This window comes from Melanostigma gelatinosum (assembly GCF_949748355.1).
Source record: "Melanostigma gelatinosum genome assembly, chromosome: 24".
Classification (NCBI taxonomy): domain Eukaryota; kingdom Metazoa; phylum Chordata; class Actinopteri; order Perciformes; family Zoarcidae; genus Melanostigma; species Melanostigma gelatinosum.
Window position 1 is genome coordinate 6483812 of NC_136657.1, and position 14086 is coordinate 6497897.

The window sequence follows — 14086 nt, forward strand, 5'->3', positions numbered from 1 at the left end:
TGGTTACACATTGAGTGGAAAGGGCTATTAGAGCCTCAACAGGAAGTCGCCAACATGTATCACATCTCGACAGAGTAAGATGTTATTTATAAGCCTAATCTGTCTAACTTTTACAACACCAGTACAGTTACTCAACCTGGAATATTTGCAATGGTTATAAAAGCTGTCTGAAATGGAGTGATCTTTACCTGCCTGGACAGCATCACTAGTATTGTTTTTACCGTGTGAATCTGTGTATGTCATAGTGGAAATGTGTGTGTAGCAGAACTACCACAGAGGCAGTTTTGAGTACTTTGCCAGGTGTTTTTTGTCAACGCGATAGCGTCACCACGAAGCGAGATGCAGACACGAAACTTATAGGTGTGTAGTTGTAGCCTATGGTCCAATTTGGCGTAACAAAACTATAGCGGTCTCTAGTTGAGATCAAAACGAAGGCCAGGTTGGAAGATGGTTGTGATCTGAGCAAGGATGCCAGAAGTAAGGGGGTAGGCAATGGAGAAAGGGCCAATACACACTTTACGCCTTTGGGGCTGCGTTTGGTGTGATGCTATTGAAAGATAATATTATATAGTTTATAATGTAAAATAAGACAAAAATAAATCCAAGTCTTTGTATGACTTTTTTGCGGCAACCCTATCATGACACTTTAAATCCACATTGTTAGCTTTTTCCATGATGCTACCTGTCGAAAGGCCTCTAATCAAAAAGCACCAGAGCTAAAGCCTGTGCATTCATCACAGCTCCGGATGATGTAGCGCTCCGGTGTGAGTTCCCGCCAAAGAGCGAGAGCACACAGCTGCTCTGACTGCCGTGATTGATGGTCAAAGCATGACGAGGAGTTGCAGAGGGAGCCCTTCCCTTTTGTTTCTCACCACGGCTGGGCTTGGGCCTGTGCGAGCGGGGCATTTAAAAATGTTGAACCTGTAACATGCAAACTTAACCAGGGGCTTTAATGATCCGAGCTTGCTGACATGCGCAAAGTGCATCCTTGCTGTATCAGGAGGATGATGGGATTGACTTATTAGCTCCCTGCGCAGAGGAACAAAAGCACTGAACCATAACCAAGCCAAGTCCATTCATTTGACTGTATAGTCAGCAACCATGAAGGCTTTTAAGGTTATGAGTGCACTTTAGGCTTGATGCACAGGCAACAAAGTATACTTTTGCAAGTTTAACTGACCAATCTGTGAGTTAATCATTCTGTCACGAAATCAATCATTAGGAAGCGGAATCCATGTCAGTGCTTTTAAGACGGCTCATTATTTAGCCGCACTCTCTAAGGGCGGATACAAGTAACACGATCCGCATAAAAGAGCTTGGATTTCACTCTCAACTCCAAAGCACTTATTGCACAGCGGTGTACTGCCTGTCGAGAACTACCTTGGACCGAGTCTTTTGTAAGTTGTTGCAATTACAAAAAATCCGAGAGGGAAAATACCACCAAGTAAATTCATTTGAATATGGACTGTATTTTTAATAACAGCAGAGCAAAGGTATCCTGCCGTGCAGTGAGAATGATCTCCTTAAAGCCAGGCATGCAAACAGACAATGAAACTATAATGTCGGCAGAGCATATTTTACAGATTGCGGCTCGATCGGAGGTCCAAATCATAAATGTACATAAATGTCAAAAGGGCTGTGATTTTCTGTTTTTTATACATCTAGCGGGTAAAATAAAGTATTGAACACGTCACCATTTTTCTCAGTTAATATATTTCTAAAAGGTGCTATTGACATGACATTTTAACCAGATGTCGGTAACAACCCAAGTAATCCATACACACAAAGAAAACCAAACAAATACGTTTAGGAATTGAGTTATGTGTAATAAAATGGAATGACACAGGGAAAAAGTGTTGAACACATGAAGAAAGGGAGGTGCAAAAAGCCAAGACACCAGCTGAAATCTATCAGTAATTCGAAAGCAATCCCCAACTCATGGCCAATACAAAGGTGTCCGATTACCAAGGTGTCGCACAAGAAACATCTCATGATATACCGCTGGGAAGTTAATGGGACACCAGTTTCCAACACATCCTTACATCTAAATACGACTCAATGTTTGAATTCATCGAGAAGCTTTCATACGAGGCATACCATCGGCAGGAAACACATTCTACAAATACATTCTACTCACAAAACCATAACTTGGAGTTTTTGTACACATTCAACAAAAGGTCAGAAACAATTCTAATTCGTTAGCTAAACAGGTGCTAGTCAGCAGGGGTTTTTTTTAGGATTTGGACAGAGCCAGGCTAGTTGTTTCCCCCTGCCTCCAGTCTTTATGTTAAGCTAAGCTAATCTGCTGCTGATTCTAGCTGTATATTAAGCGTGCAGATATGAGAGCGATATCAATATTGTTATTTAAGTATAAAGCTAATAAGGCCATTTGTCAGAATATTGAACTATTCCTTTAAGCAGGGAGAATAGGATTATCCGGGACAAGGTAGCTGTAGAACAAATTTACCAAAGTTACTATGTCAATAAATAAGTAAAACCCAAAGAGAGTAAAGTCAAATGGTTTAAGGAAGGCTTAATGGTGTATTCTCTCCAAACCATGTCAATGAGTGTGCCAGAAAAACAAAACACACACGGCATCAGTGAGAATTCTCCCAATCAAGTCACAAGTGCAAAGCTCTACTCTGAAGAGCTTCCACGAAATCTAAAAGGAGCGCTGCCACTTCAAGGAAGCCCTTCAGGGTAGAAAACAACAGGTGCAAGAGGTGGATGTGAGGTCACATGTGGATCTATGGAAGCTGGCAGCCTCTTTTTTTTACACCCATTTATCTAAACAAGCACTGACTGGGACTTTTCTCTTTTTTTACACAGAACCACATGCATGTGACCGAGTGAGAGAAAAAGCAGGGACGGCAGTTGAAAAGGAATTCTAATGCTTTTTAGAGCACGAGATAAACTTTGTCGTGCTGCTTCTGTGCATCACGGGCAAAGTTCATTGATACACATTGTGTGCCATGCGATGCTTGAATAAGATTTTACTTTTCTTTTTTCAGCTCTAGCTAATCATTTTGACTGCACTTTCTTCCATTTCAAATTAAAAATCTGCTGCTGGATTCTAATCTTTGAGCGAACAAGCAAGGGGAAGACGGGGCGAGGCTTGCCAAGCCAATTAGGCTGGCAATAATGGATTTGCAAGTCACTAGAGGAACCATTTGCCCTCTATTTAAATAATCTAGATAATTACAGTATATTCAAAAAAATTGGAATGAGAATATCAGCATGTACAGATCAATTCAGCTAGTCGGTTTCTTTTATACGTCTCGAATCAGAAGTCAGCCGAAAATGACAGACGGCTTTTGGTTCGGAGCGCTCTCTGCCTCGACGTGTCAGCATCCTAGACAGTTCCCTCTAACAGGGAGACAGCAGAAAGGGAAGTGTTGGCTCCAACCTTCTGACACAAACTCAAAAACAACATTTCCCCTGCAATTAGCATTGTTTAGCTGCTCGACTGGCGCGACTTCGACAACAAAAGCACGTCTTTTTGCTTTGGAAACCGAAGAAGCTTCAGGTGCTAAAACCCGGTTCCTTCACGCTTTGATGATCAAGCTGCTTGATGTTCCATCAAATGCCACCTTTGTCACTTGTTCTACCTTCGGGTTAGATCTCTCAAGCCATATTAAAGCTTCTGTCTGCGCTATCCTCGTTTTTTAAATTTGTCCTTGTGCCGGTTTTACAGACACAGTGAGGAGTACTGGAGGCGTCGCAGCAGCAAGTGAAGGTTGAAAGATTGTGCGGTGGCTGGGAAGGGCCCGACAGTCTGGGCACTGGATCAGTCAGTGGATTTGGGGACTGGCGGCTGGTGGCTAAAGCTGTCCCCTAGGTGCTCCGAGAGAGCACCTTGCTTTCGTACTGAAACCAAGCTTGTGTGTGTGTGTGTGTGTGTGTGTGTGTGTGTGTGTGTGTGCTTCGGTCTGGGCATGTATCTGGAATCAGGACTTTGTCTAGCCCCTGGTGGACTCCCTGATGGCCTAGATGGAGAGCCGAAACAAGCCGGAGACTCCCATGGCCTAGAAAAATAGATTTCACACAGTCAGTGCTGTAGTGACAAGATTACACGAATACAGCATTACATTAATACGTGTGCTTGAAACATGCTTAAATTACACGTTTATAACACTTTGGCCTTGTACTTCTGAATTGTAATCCCTTCAAAGCTGATGAAAAAACACAAAGACCACTATTTTGCACACTAAACAAAAGAAATAAGAGAAATTGAGACACTAATAGCATAATTTCAGTTGAATTTCACTGGCAAAACTGTCTACAGAAGACAAACTTCATATTTTTCATGCATGTTTCTTTGCCCAGAATGCCCACACAGAAGGCCACAGTCTCTCCTGCTCTATTGACAGTAAGAGCAAGATATGCCTCCTCATGTTTGCTTCACCTGCTTTGGTCTACTTCCCTGTCAGAATTGTGTGAATGAATCCCTGTATGTGTGCTTGTGTGCTGGCATTAGAGCACTCGTGTTTGGTTTTTGCACCTTTTGTGAATCAGACGAATGGATTTGCAGCACTTGGAATCAGCATTCTTTCAGCTTGAACTGGAAATACTGGTACAGAATATAAATATCAACGCATCTCTCCCTGAATCGTTCCATTTACGTTGATTAAATGCATAAACAAGAAATCACAACAGCCTTAGCATATTTGTTTTTCTCTCAACGACAATAAACAACCGGCCAAAAAAAAAGAAAAAAGAAAGAAAATGATAAAAATCATCCGAATAAGAATTCTCCGTTCTGCAGCAACAGACAGTTTGTTTGACAGATGTGATGAATAATTACTCTTCAGCAAACAATGACATAGTCCGGTGCGGTTAATGTTAACATCAGCGACGAAGAAACCGCGTGAGTCATGCTCGTGTTGTTTCCAAGTGGTTGTGAGGTCTCCATCAGCATACATCACACTTCCCTCCACCGGACGTGCCTCCACAATCTCACTCGTCAAGAGTCACTCGTCACAAGAAGAACGGGGTAATGTGCCTCATAAGTCAGCGTCGATTTCAATCATTCAGGAAAAGATCTAAGGGGGGGGGAGAGACCCCTCAGATGCTTCCAAACACTGCTGCATTATTTATAGCACTGAGACTGCAGGAACGTTACTCGACGCAAATGGAAGTGTGTCACAAAAGGAAGCTTTTGTTCTTGGTTGGGGGGAATGTTTAAATTCACCCAGGTACACAGCAACTCTGCACCATTGTCAATTATTTATTCAGCACGATTCTTTCCACTGTGTGGTGTTCCCAGTTTGGTGTGGAAGACTTTGCCCGTGATTGGAATAAGTGCTATTTTGAATTCAGTATGAGTATTTTTACATTGCAGTTGTTGCTACTCTTACTGAAGTAAAAGTACATTAACATTATCTGCAAAATGTGGAAAAATAATCAAAAGTAAAAGTACTCGTTTGGCAAAATGTGTCTTTTAAAATATGTCACCGGGTCTCTGTAATACATATATTACATAAGTGGGTTATTTTTAAGTAGGTTTTTGGGAACCGTAAGCCTTTATTACAGACAATGGAGAGGCATCGGGAAATAAGGGTGAGAGGTGTAAAGCTCCCTGGCCAGACTGATCAGGTTTAATCGACCACAAAAAGCTCAAACACCTGTGTGGGTGTGCAGGGACTTTAATCTCCAATAAAAAAAACTGTTGATAATGTCTCTTTCTAATGGTTCACAGATTCATCAAAGAACGTCCTCCCTCTCTGGCCAAATTTGATGAATTCCTTATTATTTTGGGATCTCCCAAAATCCATTATTAAGCGTCTCTCTTTGTGCTCCCTCGCCATGCCTGCATTCCCTCAGAGAGAGCAGCAGTAACTGGACTTAGTGAATGCACAGCATATGTCCATTGGGGAGAGCGACATCTTGGACACACTACAGACGAACTATGTAGCTTTCAGTCCCCGTTGACGGGTCACAATCAGTCCAGAGCAGCTGTTTATTCTGGAAGCTAGGTGGAGGACGGGGCTGTCATTGCGTTCCAAAGCCAGTAGCTGGTTCGACTATTTGCTGTCACACACGATGTGTGTTCTGACAAAGAGGCAGACAAATACAATGACCCCTGGATCGCTAGTTGGCAGCAAAAGAGATCAAATTGCACTTCTAAAGGGGAGAGTATGGTCGGAGTCAGTGGGGGTTTGTAGTAGCCGCCGGTTGGATTCTGGGAGCTTTGGTAGGCCAGCATGCAACAGACTGGAAACCAAAGGGAGCTGATGTAAAGTTTTGTGTTTGGCCCTGCTGTTGTTATTCCCCTAAACTCATTTTAGCATGAGAAGATTTGGTTCATGAGACAGTAACTTTTCCCGTTGGGATGTTAGATTTTCCTGTATATCCAATTCAATAACATTAAAAGTTATTTCGGGGTGGCATGTAGCCTTACGGTGATAAGATATATATATATATATATATATATCTTATCACCGTCTGAGCACAGACTAAATACCAGGCGAAGTGGAGGATAACGAGGCACAGGTGAAACAAATCAGAGTGAGGCAAGCAATCAAGCAGCCTGGAAACACCTGTCGCCTCCACCTCTATATGTTCCAGTGGTGTGAGCTGAGACTCGTGATTCCTCCCCCCCCATTCAAAAGATACATTTTCCAACCTTCCCTGCACGCTACTGTTGTTGTCCACAACAGTTGCCACAGGTAGGAGAAAGTACCACTTAGCCATATGTCTCTTTATTGAAATTGAGAAAAAAAAGAAGGAAATGCATCCGTTGCCCGTTTTGGACCCACTGTCAGTCTCGATCACTGCCGTTTTGTCTCTCTCCCTGGTAATAAAGAGGGGTTAAAGAGAGAGTGAAAGGATGGGAGGAGAAGGTGTTTCCTCCTCCCAGTGGTAATTACATATTGATCCAAGTCACCGAAGATCTAAACGGTGACACTGCGTTTCGTTTTATCTTAAAAAGGAACTTGTCTGTTTTCTTTCTTAGTCCCCTTAATTTCTGGCTGCGAGTGTGTGAGGGGAAATGATATTCAGCTAATTACATTTTCATGGAGCCGTCCCTCTTCCCTTGTCTCCCGCTTTCAGGTCTCTGTTGTTATGGACTTTACAATTACTTGATAATTAAATGGTGGAGGTCTTTCTACTCTCTACTGTTTGCAAAGTCCTTTATTCGTTCTATGAGGGAGACTTTTTAAATTACCCAGCCACTCCGCTCTCTCTCTCTCGCTGTCTTTCAGACTTCACTCGCTGTCTGTCCAATGATCCAGAACAGCCTTCAGTGCCCCCCCCCACACACACACACCCGCTGATGAATTAAAAGTGTTCCTTTGGCATTTGAGGACTTGGTGGAGGATTCAAAGGGAGGCTAATAAAAAAAGAAAAAAATCTTTGAGAAAAGCGACAGAAAGAGCCCCTCCATGGAGTGCGCTTGTCGAGCTAAACTGAATATTTTTTTTCAAGATGCCAGACGATATTAACACAATGTTAACGGCAATGGCATCTCAAGGCCACCAGCATTCATGGTACAACTTTAAAAGCTTAAATGGTGCAAAATAAAACACATAACGTTGAGGTTATTAAGCATTCACGTGGTGTGGCTTTATGTTGTGTTCCGAGAGCTGCTGACCGTTTCCATCCAGTTTTATCTGGTGAGGACGAGAGAGACAAAATGAAAGAAAAGTTCTTTTTTAAATTCAGTTTTTTTTTTCTGCCAACAAAACCTGCCCTGCTTGACCCTCGGTTATTGTAAAATTTCAATTATATGTTTTATCTCACACATTTATTTCACAACACTCTCCAGGGTCTGACTCACTCTGAGTTTTCTTTCCCATCGAGCTGACTGAGGTGTTGCATCACAAAGCCATGGAGGGAAAGCATTTGAGAGAATAGGAGGAAGTCCGAGCAATAAAGGCCGCGTAGGTAAGCGGTAGAGTGGAGTGCACAACAAATAAAGGACTTTCTTCGATTGCTGTTTAGCTATACCGTCAGTGACACTCAACACTTCCTCCACAGATGTTTCAAATGATGAAATTCCTGAAATATAAATTTCTCCGAGGCCATTATTGGAGTACCAGCTTATATTTAAGAGCTTGAATTACTGCATATTGTACCCGTTATGGTGTGAATACTAAAGCTCTATTTCATTCAAATGTACCTTATCTAATTCTTTATCTTTCCATTGCCCTCGCCGAGCCCTAAGCCTTCTTTCCATCTCTCTCGTTTTTTACACACTCCATCTCAATCTTCTTTTTTGCTTGAACCCCATCACCCTTCATTCTAAAAAAAATTGATTGAATATCCTTGTGATACTGTCTCATATCATTCTACCTTCACTGTTCCGCTCAGCACCTCGTCTATCATTTCCAGGACTCGAGGGCCAAAATGAGCCATATTCACTAATATTAAAGTCAATGAAACTGCATAATTCCCCCAAAATTGGAATTTCTTTGTATCACAGGGGCCCCGAAATTGCAGGAGCAGCCAATCTTCTGACATATAAATTGCGAGAATATATTTTTACGAGACAAGACATCATTCACTGATTGGTTGAAGTTACTTCCAGGAGAACCTTTCCAAATTGGTGGCCAGCGCATGCTGTAGATAATCTGTCTCATCTGGTCTGTGCTAGCTCATAGGAAATTGACCATCTTCCCACTGTTCTTTCATCATTCAAAACGTTGAAAGTATGAGATTGGTCATTAAGGTACTTTAGTTTCTTATAAACGTTACATGGATTGACAAATCAACCGTCTTTGCCTTGATGCCTTTAGACTTTTGGGCAGACAGTGTTCAAGGCAGATTCTATTCATTCGCTTTATTTGCTTGTTCCCAAAAGGAAAGCTAATGCATGTCAACAAGACTTCAGATGAGACTAGATGCCAGCTGTATTCTTGATTGCATTGCATCATCATCCAATAAGAAATTAGTTGAAAACACTACAGTACACCTGTTATATACCATTGAAAGCGCTCACAACTTTTCAGAGGCTCACTTTGGCAGCTTGTCATCAGTAAAGACCAAGAGATGCTTGACAGTTAATGAGGTCTAATGCGACTTTTAATTTTCCCACAAAGACCAGATGGAGAATCATTGGACCGATGCAAGATAATCAAAAGCACTTTTGATTTATTGGAAAGTGGCCTAAGTGACAAAAAGCCTTCTCCAAAAAGACGCAAAAAAGCAGCACGATGATGGTGCTTTGAGGGAAATGGCGGTCATAAGCGATGTGTACACAGTAGATTGCCTTAATACTGGCTAGCAATTGTATTAAATTAACCAAAGACATGCAATGACAGGTTTTCACTTCACACAACTTGTAAAGCTGCTTTAAATTAAGTTCCCCTCTCAGATAGCCAGTTCATGCCAGTGCAACAGTTGCATAACAAGAGCAAATGTATCGAGAAGACATTCTATTCTTTTTTGGTACTTCTCTGATATATACATGAACAACCCCCAAGCCCCAGAGTAATTGCTAGATTTGATATGAATGTCATTTCAACCTCCGAGGTGTCATAATTCTGCAGAGATACTTTGTGTGCCTCAGAAAACCAACACAGGACGAAGTGTCGTCCTCAGAGGGTGAATTATGGCACAATAGAGCAACTGCTCAGAAGTACCATAATTCAGCTATTGAGAACAAAGACGACACCTCAGAAGTTAGCATGACATTTTTTTATCAAAGCGTGGCAATTTCTGTGAACTTCTGGTCCGTGGTAAGGAACACCGGACACAGCATCATGGACGCAAGTTAGATGAAGCGTTCTCTTGTCAGATATGGCATTCTTCAGCAAAGCATACTGTAAATCGATGCAACCCCAGTCAAGTATAAGGGGTTGAACATGTTCTAAAGCTTTGATAACTTATCCTAGACAATGGCCCGTGCTTTAGCTGCATACTCAGCACAAGCATGCCCTAAGCACATGCATAAGAAAAGAGTCAAGTAAGCCTTCTTTGAGCCAGCATGGCCCACTGGGCAGGAGGGCAATCTTTCTTTTGTTTCTGCACCATGAGCTAGTTCGGCATACCCTGCAACTCTGGATAAGAGAGTGGAGAAAGTTAAAGAACCCCCGACGGATTCTCAACAAAATGAGCAGGTTGAGCGTGTCTCCAGCACCGCCGCGGCCGTGGAAGGGTTACGAGCATTTCGGAGATCATGTGCCATTTCGGAAAGCCGAGGAGGGCTGGTGCTAAATGTGCCTCTGCCAGGCGGATCAGTGCAGAGCCAGGAGATCTATGCTCGGTGCCATTGAGCAGTGATCTGCCCTCTCTGGCCTAACCCCCCTTCCCCTCGCCTTGATAAATGAGCATAAAGTACTGCATAATATATTGGAAAATATTATATGACCACTGCACCATTCTATAAATTAAAAAGGAAGGAGTGAAACAAGATGGGCAGCGTACAAAATAAAAGACTGGGACTCAACTTCTGTAGAAGTCGGCTCAATCAGTAGAATATGCCTCTTGCAGGTTGCAGCTAAGTGAGTAAAATGTGAGCAGTTGCGTCATGGTGTTTTGTGTCTTTGTAAAGGATTTAATTATCTCTGAGGGGGTCAGCAATGTTAATCCCATCTGGACTGGCTGTGTCTCTGTTTTCCACTCTCTAGCTATGAGTACATTGAAGGTGGGTGGGAAGTTGGTCGTTCATTCACTTCCATCATTTTCTGTATAAGTGGATGTTATATTTGGCACTATTTATGAAGACTGGGTCCAAATTCCCGTATGGCAAACATAATAACCCTTTGAGGATTCCGTCTTAAGAGATTTCCGCCATTCTTCTCATCCGTCTTCCACCCCATGCTCCAAGGTACATGCTCAGTTGCATCGTAACACATTTAAATGCAGGTTCCCAATGAAGCCAATCACACGGCCTCAAGTCAGCCAGAGGGGAATGCTCTTCCACCCAAATGAGGCATGTATGTTCGCAAACCTTCCGGAAAGGCCATTCTGGCACACGCAGATAAGGGAATTGATGAAACTCTGTGAGGTAATGGGCATGAGAAGTACTAATCCATCCCAAATACTATATGCACCACCATAAAGTTCCTCCCAGTTTCCCATCAGCATCCTCAAATGCAGTTAATTATGCCCGCTGCGAAATATTGATTGACTTTAAATCCTTCATTTACTCAGTGCAGCTCTTGCAAGCTGACCAGAAAGCAAAATATATTACTCTGCAAGTCTTGCATACAGCCTAAATCTGTCAAAGGTTTGATAAGGGCCTCCTTGTATTTTGTCTTCTTTTTTTGGTGTCTTTCTCCCCACCAACCCTTGTCTGAGGAGGGCTCTAAAATAAGAAATCCCTTTCTGCAGATGTAATTAATCACGGTGGGAGAACAGGCCGTGTAATTATTTAGGTTACCACAGAGCTCTCCAAACCTCCTCCACATCAGCCCCCTCCTCATTCACTCTACATCGAAGCGAGGCTATTAGGAGACACATAACCAAACACGTCAGTATGTTTGCTGAGCCCTGTTTTGTTCGAAGGAAAAATGCATGGCCACCATGCAGACACATCGTGAAAGACTTAAACATGCATGCCCACTGAGACAGGAGGCGACAAAAGCTGTTTTATGTGTTTTCTAGCAGGATATGTCTTTGCCTTTCTGCATTACAACCTTCCCATGGTATTCTCTCCATCAGGAATGCATTGCCATTTGTTCTACGAAAGGAAAAGAAAGACCCATGTATTGAGGATTTCATGCAACTTGATGAGTGTGATGACGATAGTGATGACGATGATCGCTGACGTCTGGTGCTGAAAATAACAAGTATCCGTCCAGAGAACATTTTTCTCTTTCACACAAGGAAAAAAAAGGGTTGGCAAACAGGGGCAGGATATTTGACGAGCATAAGTGAAAAAGGGAGGCGGGATCTTCTTTCTATACACCCTCCCCCTTGCTGATGAAGAGTTCAGCATCAGTTCACCAAAAAGATTACTACGGAATGGCGAACACACCCTTTGGAACGGTCCTGGCCGATTCAGAATTAGCCCGATTAGAGGGGACTCTTAGCTAAAATCCCGCTGTAGACGAGTCCAGCAGCCCATAGAAAGTTACTATAGTGCAGTGTCAGTGACTAAGCAGCCAGAAAAGGGGGAGGCAGGCCAGCGATGTGAGCACTGCCAATTGGAGAACACGGGTGTCCAAATGAGAGATGGCAGCACTTGTCAGGATCGTGTTTGAGCCATGTTTTCTAAAGAGAGGGGAGATGGATGGAATACTTCCAGCCTGGTGTGATGCCCCAAACAGAGGGAGCAGGAACATGAGTGTCTAAACCAGGCAGAGGACCACAACGTGCATCTAGCCAATTCTCCTGATGTGCTGCGTTATTACGGAGGTCTCAAAGTATGATTGAGGGTGATAGGAATGTCATTCGTTTTGCAGGTATTTGGTCACAAACCGAAGTCATTTTGACCGGATGGTGGCGCTGATGGCAAAAGTCAGGGGATCATTAAAGTAACCAGGAATCAGCCTCTGGGAACCGTCAAAGCGTGTACCGAATTGTGTGCCAACACATAGTAGTTGTCAAGACTTAAATGTTAACCTGTTGTTAGCGCAAGAGGAAAAGTGAGTCTATTTCATCCTCTTGAGGACCGTAGAAAATGTGATTACATTCGTAGAGCCATTAGAATCGTTAAAAACAATTCAACATTTCATCTAAGAGGAACAATAATTTGATACACTTTCCAAACCCAGCATTTTTGTTGAGAAGGTCAAAATGAAAGAAGCCCGAGCAGTTTTATTGAGTGAAAATGTCTCGAGTGGTTGGGTGATTTGCTGAATATCAATCAAATTACAGAGGGAAGCTCAAAGAATGAATAGATGTTTGTATACTGCCATGATTTCAAGATCTTATCAGTGTGTGGGTAATTTTGATAAATGCTGTGTACATTAGGCTGTGTTCCTTTGGTGTTATCATGCCTGTGTGCTATGGAAACAGAGATGCAGCCCCATCCACCCCAGCCCAGTCTTTCATTTCTCTCCCACACACCGTCTCTGCTGCAGCGCCGACTCTGAAGTGACGAATACTTTCAAAGTCCCTGTAGCCAGAGGAAAGACTGTCAAGCTAAATTATACATCGCAAAGATCTTTCATCATCGTGCATGTTGTCATTTGCCTTCCCTCAGCAAATGACACAACTTTGCAATCGAAAGTAAACCGTTGAGGACATAAGAAAAACAGTTCTGCTGTAATTTACATAAACCCCCACAATATGTCCGTTAGTTTCAACTCATTCTCAACTATTACACAAACCTTTCACAATACAAAAAAAGCGATATACAAAATACATATACATATACATATATATAGCTGCTCCATCATAATGACTATCTACTGCAAGCCAATGAGGAGTTTCACAGTGGCCTTGCCGACGTGCACCTTATCAAACCTTATTTGTATCCAAATCTTTTCATCAACTTAAATGATTAAAAACCAGCAACATTGAAGCAAAGACCTGCTCTACTCTGCTCCTCTGTTCTGCTGATTGTGCACTGGATAATTGTCCCATTTCAAAACTTTCAAGGCAGCAAACTATTCTGCCACACTTGGAGCGTGAGCAAAGCTATTCAAGGGTTACAGCCCTGTAAAGAGCGTTTAGACACTGTGTACCTAACTCGACTTGAAGGCACGAATGACTCCTTTTCAATCTGGATAATACCCTGGAGAATAATTCAACTTGGCCAACTCGACCTCTACTGGTACCTGAGCAAACTACTGTGATATTTGATTGCTGTATTGTCCATGCAGCACTTGAGTTACTTTCGCATTTTGCATTCATCTTCCTTTTACTTGAAAGGTTGAATTCTGTTTTGTTCTTTGTTCTTTTATATGGCAACGGCAACTCAGCCAATAACACTTAGAAGTACTTATATTTATGCATGACTCGACCACCTTGGAATTGCAATTTGACACAAACTCATATGTACTTCAACCACAATTTCATTGTCCACATTTGAATACTTAAGCAACACTACTGGGAGAATACAGAATAATATAAAAACCTTAAAAAAATTACAAGAAGAAGAAGAATGGACTCGCTCTTCAATTGCAAAAAAAAAGTTTATTTGCAGAATAATTGATCTGGCCTCTAAAGAATTGTGAAACAAAACCCTGAACTC